At 33.3% G+C, this 14,494-nt stretch overlaps 1 long non-coding RNA gene across 1 annotated transcript in view; it reads left to right on the top strand.

Moving 5' to 3' along the window:
• LOC103876944 overlaps window positions 1-5,697 on the top strand; it is a 28,671-nt gene extending 22,974 nt beyond the window's left edge. Inside the window, exons 3-4 of the long non-coding RNA XR_001894110.3 lie at window positions 2,137-2,204; window positions 5,590-5,697. This is a non-coding gene — a long non-coding RNA (uncharacterized LOC103876944). The remainder of the gene's footprint in view (window positions 1-2,136; window positions 2,205-5,589) is intronic.
• The last annotated feature ends 8,797 nt before the right edge of the window (window positions 5,698-14,494 follow it).

Below are 14,494 nucleotides of genomic sequence, written 5' to 3'. Positions count from 1 at the left end.
AAAATGAGGAATAAACAGCAAATGAGATGATTCATCTCACATCTCTCATCTTAATTTTTATATGATTTAAGAAGAAACATATGAATGCTGAGTCATGACAGAGTCCTAACATATGCTATCTTGAATGGGATTTCTGCCAAGCAGTGCAGTACAAAACTATTCTTATTTAACATTTCCAGTAAGATTTTGAAATATAAAATTTATTACATATCAGCACTCTATAATGACTATAACATTGTAAATATGGATTTACTGCTCTTTAAAAACTTTTCATAAACATGATGTTTCACTGGCATTTGCTCAACACTTTTATCGTTTACCCAGAAATGACAGAGTTAGATCCAAGACTGGTTATATAATATTCTACTATCTTAAGTTAAAATGTTCTGCATTTGACTGAACGCTGGAGCTAAATTTTAATCTTCAATTAGTTTTAACAAGTGTAACACATTTGAGGGAGTAGTTCACTGAATCTATTGTTGATCTCTTCTTTGGAGTTATGACATTTTAAAGGTTGATCTTCTATTTTTGTCTTTATGCTTAAAATTGGTGTGTAAATAATATAATAATTTCTAAAATTTGTCTTTAAAAGGAAAAGATTTCTTAAGCTTTTCTATTAGTACACTTCTGTGTTTAAATTTACTATATTCTGCCAATTATGTAAGTAAACCATCCTGTTGTATTTATATTTTTTATTTCTCAGTGCAATTATATTGTTTTAATTCAATATAACAATATTTGTTTCTCACTCTTTTAGGATGGGTGTAGCACCAACTTAGTTTAAAATCTAAATTAATGAAAGAACATACAAATGTATTTATCTTAAACTAGTATAAACTGTATCTCTGATAAGTAGATGATAGCAGAGTATTTTACTTGTGTGTGTGTATGTTATGTGTATGTATGTGTGTGTAGCCGTGCGTGTGTGTATTTTTCATATTATTTAAGAATGTTTCTCATTATACCTCTTTTTTAAGACTGTTTTCAGTGTGGAGTGGTAGCTGCAGACAGAAAGCAAAAGTATTTGTGTTTACCTACTGTTTATCCACCTTTAAGATTATCTCTTTCACTAACATTTTAAAAAACTTGTTTCTTTTCTTAAAAAATTAAATGTTGCAACCTTTAAGATGACATTTATTTCAGGACTGATTGAAAAGCCTTATATGTATTTGATTTTGTTGCCTTAAATTGAAGAATAACCTGCTAATAATTTTCCCCTTATATTCTATCAAAAAAATGAGCTGTGATATTGTTTCCAGCATTTATGTTCTTGCACTCTTATGCCTGTAACACTTGGCAACATCTACTTCCTTTTGCATTTTCATCTAATAAAAGCAGCATCACCTCTCAGAGAAAGGGAAAAGATTTCACATATTCTGCCAATTTAAAGTTTATATAAAATTTTACTTTTGAGATTTTAGTTTAGCTTTCTAAAAGCCTGAGTTAACTTGGCTAATTTACATTCTTTGTCAACAACTGAAAAGCTTTTTCTGTTAAGTAGATACATGGCAGAGCGTTTTACTTGTTGGCAGTTAGAAAAAACATAAATAAATTATTTCTCAAATCACTATTATAAATATAAGCTTTAAAAGAATTTTTGCATTTCTCAAACATGCAGTTCTTCATTTTTTTATCGTAAGAGCTTGTTCTAATATTATTCATATAATTATTCAATAATTCACATAATTTCATCATTTTTCTTTTATCTGCCCTAATTTTGAATTCTGCCTGCTACTATGAACATTTAAAAGAATTTGGCTAAGGAATAATAGCACTTCTAGAACACACTTCAAAAACATAAGGTATCATATAGTTTAGAGATGGATTAGTGGAGCAAAAGTACAGTATGACTATTGGTTAGTAGAAGACTCCTTCTTTTTCACCAGATTTAGTTATTCCTGAGTATGTGAATTCTTTTCCAAAACTTATTTCTCAGCCCCTCTTGTAGCTTAGTATGATCTTCACTGGAAATAGGCAAGCAACATCCATCTTACTTGTGTCACTCAACCAAGAAACAACACAATTTGTTCATGGTAACAAACTGTCTGGATATCTCATGATTCATTTATTTCTGATTATATCTCAAAAGAGCTATGGATCAGCTAAAGATGACCACCTTTTGTCTTCTCCTTATAGAAACTAAGTCTAGAGGAGCTGACACTATCTGGGACATGCAATTCTCTAGTGGATGGATGGAATACGAGGTAAGGAATGAATGCAAGCTGAGGCTACATTACGTTGACCAAAGAAAGTCACAGGGCTAAGTCTAAAGTAAAAGTGGCTGAAGTATACACCTACAGGGAAACATGGAAAGATATAAGAGGCAACAAATAATCATCATTAAATAAGAAAATCTACCACACCTGCATAAGCAGAAATTTTTCACTGTATCTTTCTTACTTCCTTGTTGTCAGTGTTTGAATGTGAATATTGCAGCAATCAAGCTTTTGCTATGCAGAGAAGGAATATGAAAAGGAAATAAGGATCAGGAATGAGACAACAAAAAAATGAAAAGGAACTGTATAACGGAGTAAACTTTTGGATTAGAGCTACTCTGCAAACTGAAATGGCCCAACTTTTAGATGAAATAGAAAACAACAAATTAAATAACTCTTGTAATATATTTGTAATCAAATTGAACTTTTAAATTTTAACACAGCCGGGTGCAGTGGCTCATGCCTGTAATCCCAGCACTTTGGGAGGCCGAGGCGGGCGGATCATGAGGTCAGGAAATGGAGACCATCCTGGCTAACACGATGAAACCCTGTCTCTACTAAAAATACAAAAAATTAGCCGGGCGTGGTGGCGGGTGCCTGTAGTCCCAGCTTCTCGGGAGGCTGAGGCAGGAGAATGGCGTGAACCCGGGAGGCGGAGCTTGCAGTGAGCCCAGATGGCGCCACTGCACTCCAGCCTGGGCGACAGCGCGAGACTCCGTCTCAAAAAGAAAAAAAAAAAAAAAAAATTAACACAATTGTAGATTCACATGCAGTTATAAAAATGTATATGGTAAGATTCTGCTTATAATATCACAATCACGATATTAATACTGATACAGTCAATATACAAAACATTCTATCACCAGGAGCATTCTGACTGTTGACCTTTTAGAGTTATACTCAACTTGTTGTCACTATATACCACGTACCCTTAATTCCCAGAACTTAACTCCAGGAAACCACTTAATCCATTCTCTATTTCTATGATTTGCAACTTGAAGAATGTTATATAAATGCAATAATACGTTATGTAGTCTTTTTGGATTTTTTAACTCAGCATTATTGTTTAGAAACTCACCTACATTGGTACACATAACAATAGTTGTTGCTTTTATTTGTTGTGTAGTGTTCCACTATATAGATGTACCTAAGTTATTTTCCTTTGTTTATTTGCTTGCTTGTTTTTGACCATTTATCCTTTGAAGGACATCTGAGTTGTTTCTATTTGGGTAGTATTATGAATTAAACTTCCATAAATTTCCATGTATAAGTTCTTGTGTGATCATAACTTTTTGTCTAGGTTAAAGCCCAGTGGTATAATTGCTTGGTTGTATGTTAGCTGCATGTTTAGTTTTGTTTGTTTGTTTGTTTACACATTGGAAAACTATTTTTCAGAATAGCTGCAATACTACATTCCCACTAGCAATTTATGACTGATCTATTATAGTTTCTCCATATATTTGCGAGAACTTGGCATTGTGACTTTTAAAAAAGTTTAACCTTTACAACAGATGTGTAATAATTTCTTGTTTTAATTTTAATTTTTCTTCTGGCTAATGGTGTTGAATATCTTTTCATGTGTTAATTTGCTCCCTATACAAACCTGTGTATCCACTTCTGTGAAATATCTGTGTAAGTTTTTTGGAAGTTTTCTTATTGAATGTTTTTGTTGTTGTTTTGTTTTGTTCTACTGTTGAGCTTTGAGACTCCTTTAGGTATTCTAAGTAAAAGTCCTTTGTTGGATATGTGGTTTGCAACTATTTGGCTCAATCTATCGCTTATCTTTTTATCTTTTAACCAAGTAGTTGGTGAGTGAGAGTTTTAAATTTTGATGAAGCTCAATTTATCAATGTTTCCTTTTATGCTTTTGGTATAAACTCTAACTTTTTGTTTATCCCAAATTCTGAAGATTTTCTCCTATATAATTTCTAAATTTTTCATAAATTTGTATCTTACACTTAAATCATTATCTTAGTCCATTTTGTGTTGCTGCGACAAAATAACTGAAACTGGGCAATTTATAAACAACAGAGGTTTATTTGGCTCTAAGTTCCTCCCATTGGGATCTACCTCTAAACACTATTGCATTGGGGAGTAAGTTCCAACACAGGAACTTTGGGGGACACATTTAAACCTCAATAGTCATTGATCCATTTTAAAAGTTATTTTTTGTACAACACAGAACACTTAATATAAGTTTTAAATTAAAAAGTTTAAGTTTTCTACTTATTGATGGTGAATTGTTCCATCAATAAGTATTCTTATTCCATCAATAAGTATTCTTCAATAAGCATTCTTATTCTTTTCAATAAGTATTCTTATTCTCATCAATAAGTATTCTTATTCTTATTCTTCCAATACAAGATATGCTATTCTTATTCTTCCAATACAAGATATGCTATTCTTCCTCTCTTGTATTGCTTTTGAACCTTTGTCAAAAATTTGTTGGGCATATTTCTGTGATAAATTTTTGGGCTTATTTCCAGAATACCTGTTTTATTCCAATAGATCTATGTGTCTGTCCCTCTTGCACTGCCACAGACTTGATTGCTGTAGTACGTGAAAAAGCTTGAAATTAGTTACACTCTTTTCTCTCACTTTCTTCTTCTCTTTTACAATTATTTGAGCTATTTTAGCCTCTTTGCCTTTCTATATACATTTTAGAATGATCTATATCTACTTGCGGGGAATGTGATGAAAATTATGTTAAACCTTTATATGTATTTGAGGACAACTGCCATTTTTACTATGTTGAATCTCCCAATCTATAACCAAAACATAAGCTCAGTTTTTGACATTTTTGTCTATGAATTCAAGTTTGGATCATTAGAAAATATTTATGAATTTCCTATTATATTTTCAGATATTGTTATGGACTTTTAAATTTGTTACCTTATATAATCCCTATAAATACTTTTAAATTATTTGTTACTTCTTCTAATTTGCAGATGAGAAAAATTAAGACTAAATGATATTAATTAACTTGCTCAAGTCACACAGATGGTAAGAAGCAGAAAAAGAAATTCAAATGAGGCCTTTTGAATTCCAAATTTCATGCTTTCTCTTCTAGGTATCAAAATCTCCCTTGGATAAAACTGGAACTTCTTGTAAGATACCCAGAATGTACCACAGTTACTCTCACTTTTTCTTATTGCCTCTAGCATTCTTTTCTCCTAATATGGAATCATTCTACTTCCCCATCTAGGTGAAAGCTAGCAATACATTACTATTTCTTAGAAAGTTTCACCACTCATATTAATCTTTTCATCTACCTTACTCCAGTCACACCTCCACTTTTCTGTAATCCAGTTTTGCCTCTAATAAATCATGCAATTTAGAAGTAGTCTCACTTCTATATTTTTCCTCCAAATAGATGCTGAGAATATTGAAGACATGAGCAATTTCCTAATTTTCGTTTTGTATCTAACCTGTTCCACTTGGCACCAGCAACTGATTGTTAAAATGATAAAGTCTCAGCACCAAGAATGTTGGTAATAATCCCCATTTCATCGCTCATTTCATCGCTCATCGCTCATCGCTCATTCATCTTATTTTTTTCCCATCATGTGAGCATAATTTCCTCTGATAGGTGTGTTCATGAATTAATTTCATGTAACTCTCTTGTGTCAACAAACATAATAAAAAGCTAAGCAAATTTGAGAAATGTTAGATTGTTTTAAGTTAATTAAAGAGAACTAGAGTAAGATATCTGATATGTGGCAAAATATTAAATTCTTCAGACTCTTGAGAATCTATGTATCACCATAAATTTTGTCATTATTCTCAGTAATGATAGTTGTATATGTCACTGTATGAAGCCATTGTTATCACTACCGGTTATTGTCGGTGTTGAATGTGTCAGTTTCATACACTCCTTAATGACAAGTGCATGAGATAATTTTCTTGATTTTTCAATAAAGCACACACATCTATGTTTAAAATCCCATTATTTATGGGTTGAAAATTATGCCATAGCCATTTTTGAAACAATATCACATATATTTTAATTTTTAACCATCTTTTATAAAAACATGACTTTTTCCCTCAAGTTAGTATTTTTAATGTAGAAGGAGTGAAAGAGCATTTTGGTATATTTTTCTCATTTCTAAGGCATGTGCCTGACTCTTCTATTAATGTGCTGAATGTTTGACATCTTTACACATTTTTTTTTTTATTTTGAACATACTAAGGAAAAGACCAATACCCATACTGAAATAAAATTGTCAAACTAAATTTTATGGCGACTTAGTGCCACAAAATATGTCTGTTAATGTGTATGACCTTGTTGGAGAGAACTGCAAAGAGAAGCAGGCTGCTAATTAACTATTTCCAAATTGATGTATCCCCTCCATGTGGCTTTCTATGAAAGTTTGCAGCAAAGGAGAAAGTTAATGACATTCTGACTAGGGATGAGTACTGGCATAGATCAAAAATACCATTTAGCATTCACAAACCACAATGGCATCAAAGGATTATCTGAAATACCACAAAGACTTTAGATTTGGGGGCCTCAGAAAATCAGTTTGACCATGTGTTTTACTGACCCCCAAGGAACAGGATCGTCTAGACAGTAACAGAGAAACAGGAAATTATCATTTACTTTATAAGTGTTACCTCCTAGGCTCTCAAGGGAAGAACAAATGTCAAATGAACATCATGGCAGTTCTTTAATATAAAAGTGGGAGTAGGAATTACAAAAGCTGAAAAAGACTAGTAAAATCAAGATTACCTTCATCCTAAGTGCAAATTAGACTTTATCTTTTTGGGAGGTTATTTATGGCAAAGTTTTATAGGTTCTTTTGAGATAGCCAAGAGTCAAATAGAAATAAAGAATCATTTGTAAGAGACATATACTCAGTAATATACAAATTATAAAAAGTAAGAAAAAGAAATATACACTTATTTAAAAATAATAATACCTATTTTTTATTATTCTCTTGGACAGTAGAGTATACCAAAATGATATAGAAGGAAGGTGATGAGATAAAAATATTAAAAGAATAAAATGAAAATGAGGAATGTAATTAAAAGAGGGGATTAAAGAATGGGAAGGAGAGATGACTGCATAAGAATAACAACTCACCCCTACTCTCCATAACTTGGAGTTTATTAGATTTTCAAAGTTCTAACACTTAACATTAAATAATGGTTATGCCTCTAGAAGTTTTTTTTTCACAATCTTTCATAAAAAGTAAAGGGCTGCATAATTTTCTGTAAGCCTGTTTTATCTTCATAAATTCTGAGAGTAAAAGAATATTGATAAAAAGACATAGGACAGATTGTAAAACACATATGGAAAAAGAACATCTCAGTCGTAGTTTAAAAAATAACTATAATTAATTCCTGTGGGCTCTCATACTAGGGCCATAATAAAATATCCAACTATTATTGAGTACTTATTTATATGCATGACATGTCTAAGTGCTTTACATACATTAGTTCATCTAATCTACTACAAGCTTATGAGTCAGGTATTAACTTTTGTCATCATTTTATAAAGTAGTACACTAAGACATAAAGAAGGTTTAATAACTTAGCCCAAGCCACACCTAATAAAAAGCGACCCTAGACTGAACTATGACAGCCAGTTTTCAGAGGCATTGCCGTTGATCATAGAAAATCATCATCTTAAATTTATCATCATAATCAAACAATTAGCATTTTGTTATTCTGTCTGAATTGTTTTTTGGTTCTATATCCAGTCATTTTCTTCAGGTTCATGAGTTAACTAATTTATTTGTGAAAATGCCAATATAGTGAAAATAGATCTTCGCTAAAGATGTTGAGACTAAGGTAGCCACAAAACGAATAAAATGTGTACACTGTATACACAATATTAGTGTTTGATAAGGATATTTTGCCATAAAATCCAGAGATGATTTAATTTCAAAATATAAGAAAAGAGCACAAACCCATCTGTCTGAGACTTTTAGTGCATAATTAGATTCTCAGGCGTTCTGCTTTGATAAAAGTAACCAGAGCTCTTTTGTATTGAAAAGGGCATTGAGCATAAAGCTAGAAACTCTCACTTGTATTCCCGGGCATACCAGTGTGAACTTGGGCTTATCACGTAAATCCTTGTTCCTCTGTTCATCTGTAATTTGGGGATAACCCAGTATAGTAGCATCTATTCACACTACCTCACTGTGTTTTTGTATCAAAATTGCAACATAAAAAATCATCCTTTGAAAAGCAGCGGTCGTCTCTTAAAAAAATAATAATAAATCAAAGTCTAAATTGAACCTCAGAATGCACAGTGATAAGGTTTGGATTTGTGTCCCCGCTCAAATCTCATGTTGAATTGTAATCCCCAATGTTCGAGGAGAGTCCTGGTGAGAGGTGATTACATCATGGGGGGCAAATTTGCTCCTTGCTGTTCTCATAATAGTGAGTGGATTCGCATGAGATCTGGTTGTTTAAAAGTGTGTAGCACCTCCCCTTTGCTCTCCGCCTCCTGCTCTGGCCATGTAAGATATGCCTGCTTCCCCTTCTGCCATGATCAAAAGTTTCCTGAAACCTCCCCAGCCACTTTTCCTGTACAACCTGTAGAACGGTGAGCCAATTAAACGTATTTTCTTTATAAATTACTCAGTTTCAGTTACTTCTTTGTAGTACTGCAAGAACAGACTAATACACACAGTAATAGAAAAAGTGTATTCGAGAACCAGAGTAACTTGTTTTTAATTCTTTCAAAGTGGTAAAATCCATATTTTGTCTTGCTTGGGACCAATTCATTTAAATACCCTAAATCACTCTGATCATGTCATTTAAGAAGCAGCATCTTTATGGAATAGGATGTTATCGATCCTTTTTGGCATCTTCTCAGTAAAAAAGAAAGATGTGTGTTCAGAGAATCACAAGTGGCTTTCAGAAGTAGAAGAATAAAGCTAACAGATATGAAAATTAATGATTATAATCACCTTAGTGATAATGTAAAGTGTTCGTCCACATCTCATCACTGAACGTAGCATATTGGCTAATTGGTTGCGTGTTCATTTTTAGCTTTCCTATCATCTCTACCTCAGTGCCAAGCCACAGTAGATGCTTCATAAGTACCTACTGCCATTAATGATGACTTATGTCCTTGAGTCAGACATTTTTACATGATTTCACTTTCACAAATACTTTACTATGTTTTAATAGTATGTAAAATGTTTGTGTCCTACTTCAGTGATTTTAAAACTAATTGTGAAACCCACTCACCTGACCTGTGGGGTTTAAACTTAAGAACTCATTCATACAGATTGCCTTATTGGGCTTTTGTTGATAGAAGATTAGGGGAGTTTTTATGCTTGGTGAACTACATTTTGAATGCATTTAATTACAAGAAAATGACTTTTAGTTTATCCCAATGGTAAGTATGCTTGGGAAACCAGGGAAAGTGATAGAAGGGGAGGAGGGAAAATGCAAACTCTGTCACAGAGTAGCACCTTGGGAAATCAAGGTGAGCCAAAATTAGAAATTGCACAGAGTTTGTGCAAGCACCATGGGTTGGTAACCCTTGATTTGAAAGGCTGCTTTCAAAGTAAATTAGTGAAAATAAAATTTTCATAAGGACTTCTAAAATCAGAGAGGAAGGATAGAAATCATAAACATGTCATCCCTCTCTCTCTCTTCTGTAATAATTTAGAGAATTCCCTTCTGTTAGAAGTCTACTAGTATTTTTTAATATCTTGGCAACCTGTCAGATTTTGCAATGTATAGTGGTTGAGTCGGTGGGAGAAAAGAGGCCCAAATAAGTAAAATAATGTACAAGAAGGAGTGCTGAATTATAGATATGGAGAAAGTAATATGGAGACACAAAGGACAGGGAAAGATTAATTCCTGCTGGGAAGACCAGAGATGTATTCACGACGAGGATATTTGAGCAGCGCATGGAAGGTTTTATGGGAATTTTGAGACTGAGATAGATGTATATCAGCTTTGCATGAGACAAGTACAGATCTAAAACAGGATAGGCATAATTGGCAGATTAGCTGGACTAAAAGCTTACATTTTTGTCTCATCCTTTCTTTACATCATTTATCAAGTTACATTTCAGCTTCTTAATCAAGAGATGGACTCTATGCATATGCACCTTGATAATGATTTGGATGTGCAACTTGCTTTGGCAGATTGTTAGCATATGTCACATAGCTAATGCATGCAGAGCTTAATACCTAAGTGATGGGTTGATAGGTGCAATAAACCACCATGGCACACATTTACCTATGTACCAGACCTGCATGTACCACACATATATCCCAGAACTTAATAAAATAAACTATGGTTTTTTAAAAAAAGGACTTGCTTTTGTGCCTTGAGAATATGATTGGGCCAGCCTGCTGGGGGATGAGAGACACATGGAGTCACCCCAGACATCTTAAGCAAGGCATGTCTGGATCAACCAATAGCCCAGTCAATCCTCAGATATATAACTAAGTCTAGCCAACATTAATAGAGCTGCCTTGCCAATTGCCCCATTTGCACGAGCAATACATACTTCTAGCTGTCTGTGAGTTAGATTTGTGGTTGTTTATCCCACCAGATGTTTATAGGCATTCACAGAATCCATTTCCAGACATGAGAACATAGAAAGAAAAGAAAGATTATGTTTCTACTGTCACTTTTTCAGGAGTTAGAAAACTCTCTCAACAAACCCTTCTAGAATAATTCAACTCATGATTCATTGACCAGTCCTGAATCATATGTCCATTCTCTAACAAATTGATGGCAAAATGCAAAGAGATTAGACTAATTATCTGGGGCAAAATGGATGTAGAAGAGTCAATTGCCATGACTTTCAATCATACTTAATATAACACTATAAGTGAATATTTACTAGTGTGATAATGATTTTTGTTTTAATTTTTAACCAAATTATTGAGGTATAATTTAGAGAAAATAAAATGCACCTGCTTCAATTTGATGACTTTTGACAAATGCATATGCTCATGCAACTACCAACATAATAAATAACAAATACAATGTTTTAATCACCCTACACAGTAAACTTGTGCTCTTTTACAGTTAATTCCCCCTCCCCTTATATATGGCCTCAAGGAAACATGGACCTGCTTTCTCTCCCTATGTAATGGCTTTGCCTATTCTAAAATGTTATAGAAATGGGATTTTATGGTAAGAATTATTTTGCATTTGGTTTCTTTCATTCAATATGTTTTTGAGATATTTTTCAGGTTGGTGCATATTACTTCATTCTTCTTTTTTATGGTTAAGTAGTAGTCACTTTTAGACACATACCGTTATGTATTTGTCTATTCACTTGTTAAATTGGTAGACAATTTAGTTGTGTTTCAGTCAGGGTCCAACTAGGAGAAAAAAACAGTAATTTAAACAGAGAAAGTTTTAGTATGAAAAAGTATTAAATATAACAAAGAATAGAATTAACATGTGATTGGCTAGCAAGAAGTAGAGAGACCTCAAATGAATATAAGAACCATAGACAGTGGAAAAGTCAAACTATCCCAAGGGATGTAATAGAGTACCCAAGGAAGAGGAATTCTTTCATCAAAGGTTGAGATCCAGACTTCACTGGAGAAGAAATAGATGTGGTTCACTGGATGACAGAGAAGACAGTAAGATATCCATGGAACTTGCTGAAAATATACCCTCTCTGGTGCTGGTAGAAGCCATGCCAAGAAAGATGCTACGTTTGGAACTCATTGCAAATCAACTGATGGGGTATAGGTGAAGATGTTCATTGGGGAGGGACTCTATTGATATCAGTTCACCAACCCAGGTAAGAAGTATGGTGGGAGATTTGGGTCCCTAATGGCTATCAGTCATTATAAGAAGTTGTGTCTGGAGAAGCTCCTAATTCTGGGGGCTGGGCACTGGGGGAAATGTATGCAGCAGGGGCTGGACATTTGAAAAGCTAGACTCTCCATGTGCCCATCACTAGTGAAACTGCAAGTGGAAGGAGCTTGGTAAGAGGGGCCTGCTGAAATCAACACGTGTCCTTTCACCTTGTGCTTTCTTCTGGCACCTTCTACTGAGAAATCTTAACATTGTGTTATTATTCAAAAGAGAAATATTTAAAGCACACAGCCCTATTTTCACAGAGCAGTGAATGAACAGTGTATTCGTAGTTGAGAGGTAATAAACTGACAAATGGCACAGATTACTTGCAGTTTCTGGCTATTCTAAATAAAGGTACCATGAATTGGTGTGCAAGTCTTTGTGTAGACATAGATTTTCATATTTCTTGGGTAAATGCATAGCAGAAGAACTGCTGGGTCATGATATGGGTAGGTATAACCTTATGACAAACTGATAAAATGTTTTCCAATCCATGGTGTTGCCCATCTTTTTAATTTTAACTACTGTAGTGAATGTAAAGTAGTAGCTCATTGTGATTTTACCTTGAAATTTCTTGCTATTTATTTAGTTGAGAATCTTTGTGTATTTCTTGGCCATCTGTCTATCTTCTATTAGAAAACATTTGTTCAAAACTTTTATTATTTAGGTAATCTGAATGTAAGTTGTCTGTCAGAAATACATTGTGTCAATTTATTTGTTCTTAAAATGTTTTGTAAGAAAGGCTTGGTAATAGAAGGATAACACCAGATTAAATAGGCAAAATAGACTATAGACTCTATAAACTCTAAAGTTTCTTTCTTCATAAAGATAAGCACATTGTTATAAATAAATAATCATTAGATAGAATATTAAGGTTTTTTTCATACCTTCAATTTGAAAAGCTATGTGATTTCCATGTCAATGTAGATCCAGTCTGTGGCTTGCCTATTTTATTCTTATCATATCTTTTAATCAGCATATTTCTTAATTTTAATACATTTTAATTAATCAAACTTTTATAGTATGTCATCTATCTTTTATGGTGTATACTCTAAGAAATATTTGCCTATCCAGAAGACATGTAGATTTTCTATTGCATCTTCTTACAGAGCTTTAGAGCTATAATTCATTTTGAATTAATTTTAAAAGCAATCTTCCTTTTCCCTCCTCCTTATGTTTAATAAATAGGGTCTTGTTCAGTATTACAAACCTAGCATAAAGAACTGTATTTCTCCCTGATATGGTAAAGGCAAGAGCCTTTCCCTTACTCTTTTTTTTTTTTCCCTCTCTCCCTCCTTCCTACCTCCTACTTCTTATAGTTACAAGCTAAATATCACTAGTAAGAACCAGCCAAATATAGGAGAAGATAATTTAATAGAAGAGGTTGATAATAAGAGCATAATAAAGGTTAGCTAGATGTATATTGACACAGAAATTGCATGACTTTTCAAGTTTAAAGTAGGAAAAAGTCTTACCACCTTACCAATGATTATACCTTTGTTCTTATCTTCACTGCTAATTGTGGCTTCAGATCCAATAAAAATTAGATTATTGAGAAAATAAATAATCTTTTCTAGATAATTTTTTTAATGAAGAAAGAAACTGGACTTTATGTAGTATAATTCTATTTTGCGCATTTAGTTGGGTCTTATCCTTACATTGCCAACCCTTTCTTACAAAACCTTCAAAAGCAAGCAGATAACTGTTTTGATTAATTATATTTTAGATTTACATTTATTTGTCCATTCTTGTGTTTGGATTGTTTGCATTTTCAGTAAGAATGAGAGGTATGCATACAAATCTGTATGTTAATTCATTCAAAATTGGTAAACACCCACTTTGGTTAAGGCACTATTCTAGTTGCTTCAGACACAGAAATGAGCAAAGCTCAAGCCCCCATCTCCCTTTTACAAGAAATTTTACAATATTACACTTTTCTGTGATGAGAAATTTGCCTTCGAATGGTTATTATCCTGTTACAAAGACAGGGAAAGACCTATTTAAAACAACCAGAGACACAAATGAATGTAAAGAATCTAGGGAGTCTTTGTTCTCTTGCTAGCTGAAGTCCCTTTTGTAATCTATAAATTTAATGTGGAATAGAGCTGTGGTACTACAACTTTAACATGCATATAAATTGGGGGTGTCTTGGGTGGAGCATCAGATTCTACATTTCTGGCACTCTCTTAGGTGATGGCCATGCATGACTGAGATAGGGTGATTTTTTAGGTTTTCTGAGTGTTTTTATTTAAAAGCAACAAAAAATATAACTGCAAAATTAAAATTAAATGTATGCCACAGAACTATTTACTTCTCACTTCTGTTAGAGGTCTTTGAACTTATTTTCAAGATTCTAAGAGTTTTTAAACAAGTGTTTCAATGTTGGTGATAACCAAAAACAAACAAACAAACGAAACAAAAAACAAAACAAAATGAATGGAAGCAGTACCTGGATGACCACTTTATAACTAAAGATTGTC

Source organism: Papio anubis, chromosome 14 (assembly GCF_008728515.1).
Source record: "Papio anubis isolate 15944 chromosome 14, Panubis1.0, whole genome shotgun sequence".
In the NCBI taxonomy this organism is placed as follows: domain Eukaryota; kingdom Metazoa; phylum Chordata; class Mammalia; order Primates; family Cercopithecidae; genus Papio; species Papio anubis.
Note: the sequence above shows the minus strand (reverse complement) of the source record. Positions and strands in the feature narration are given on the sequence as shown.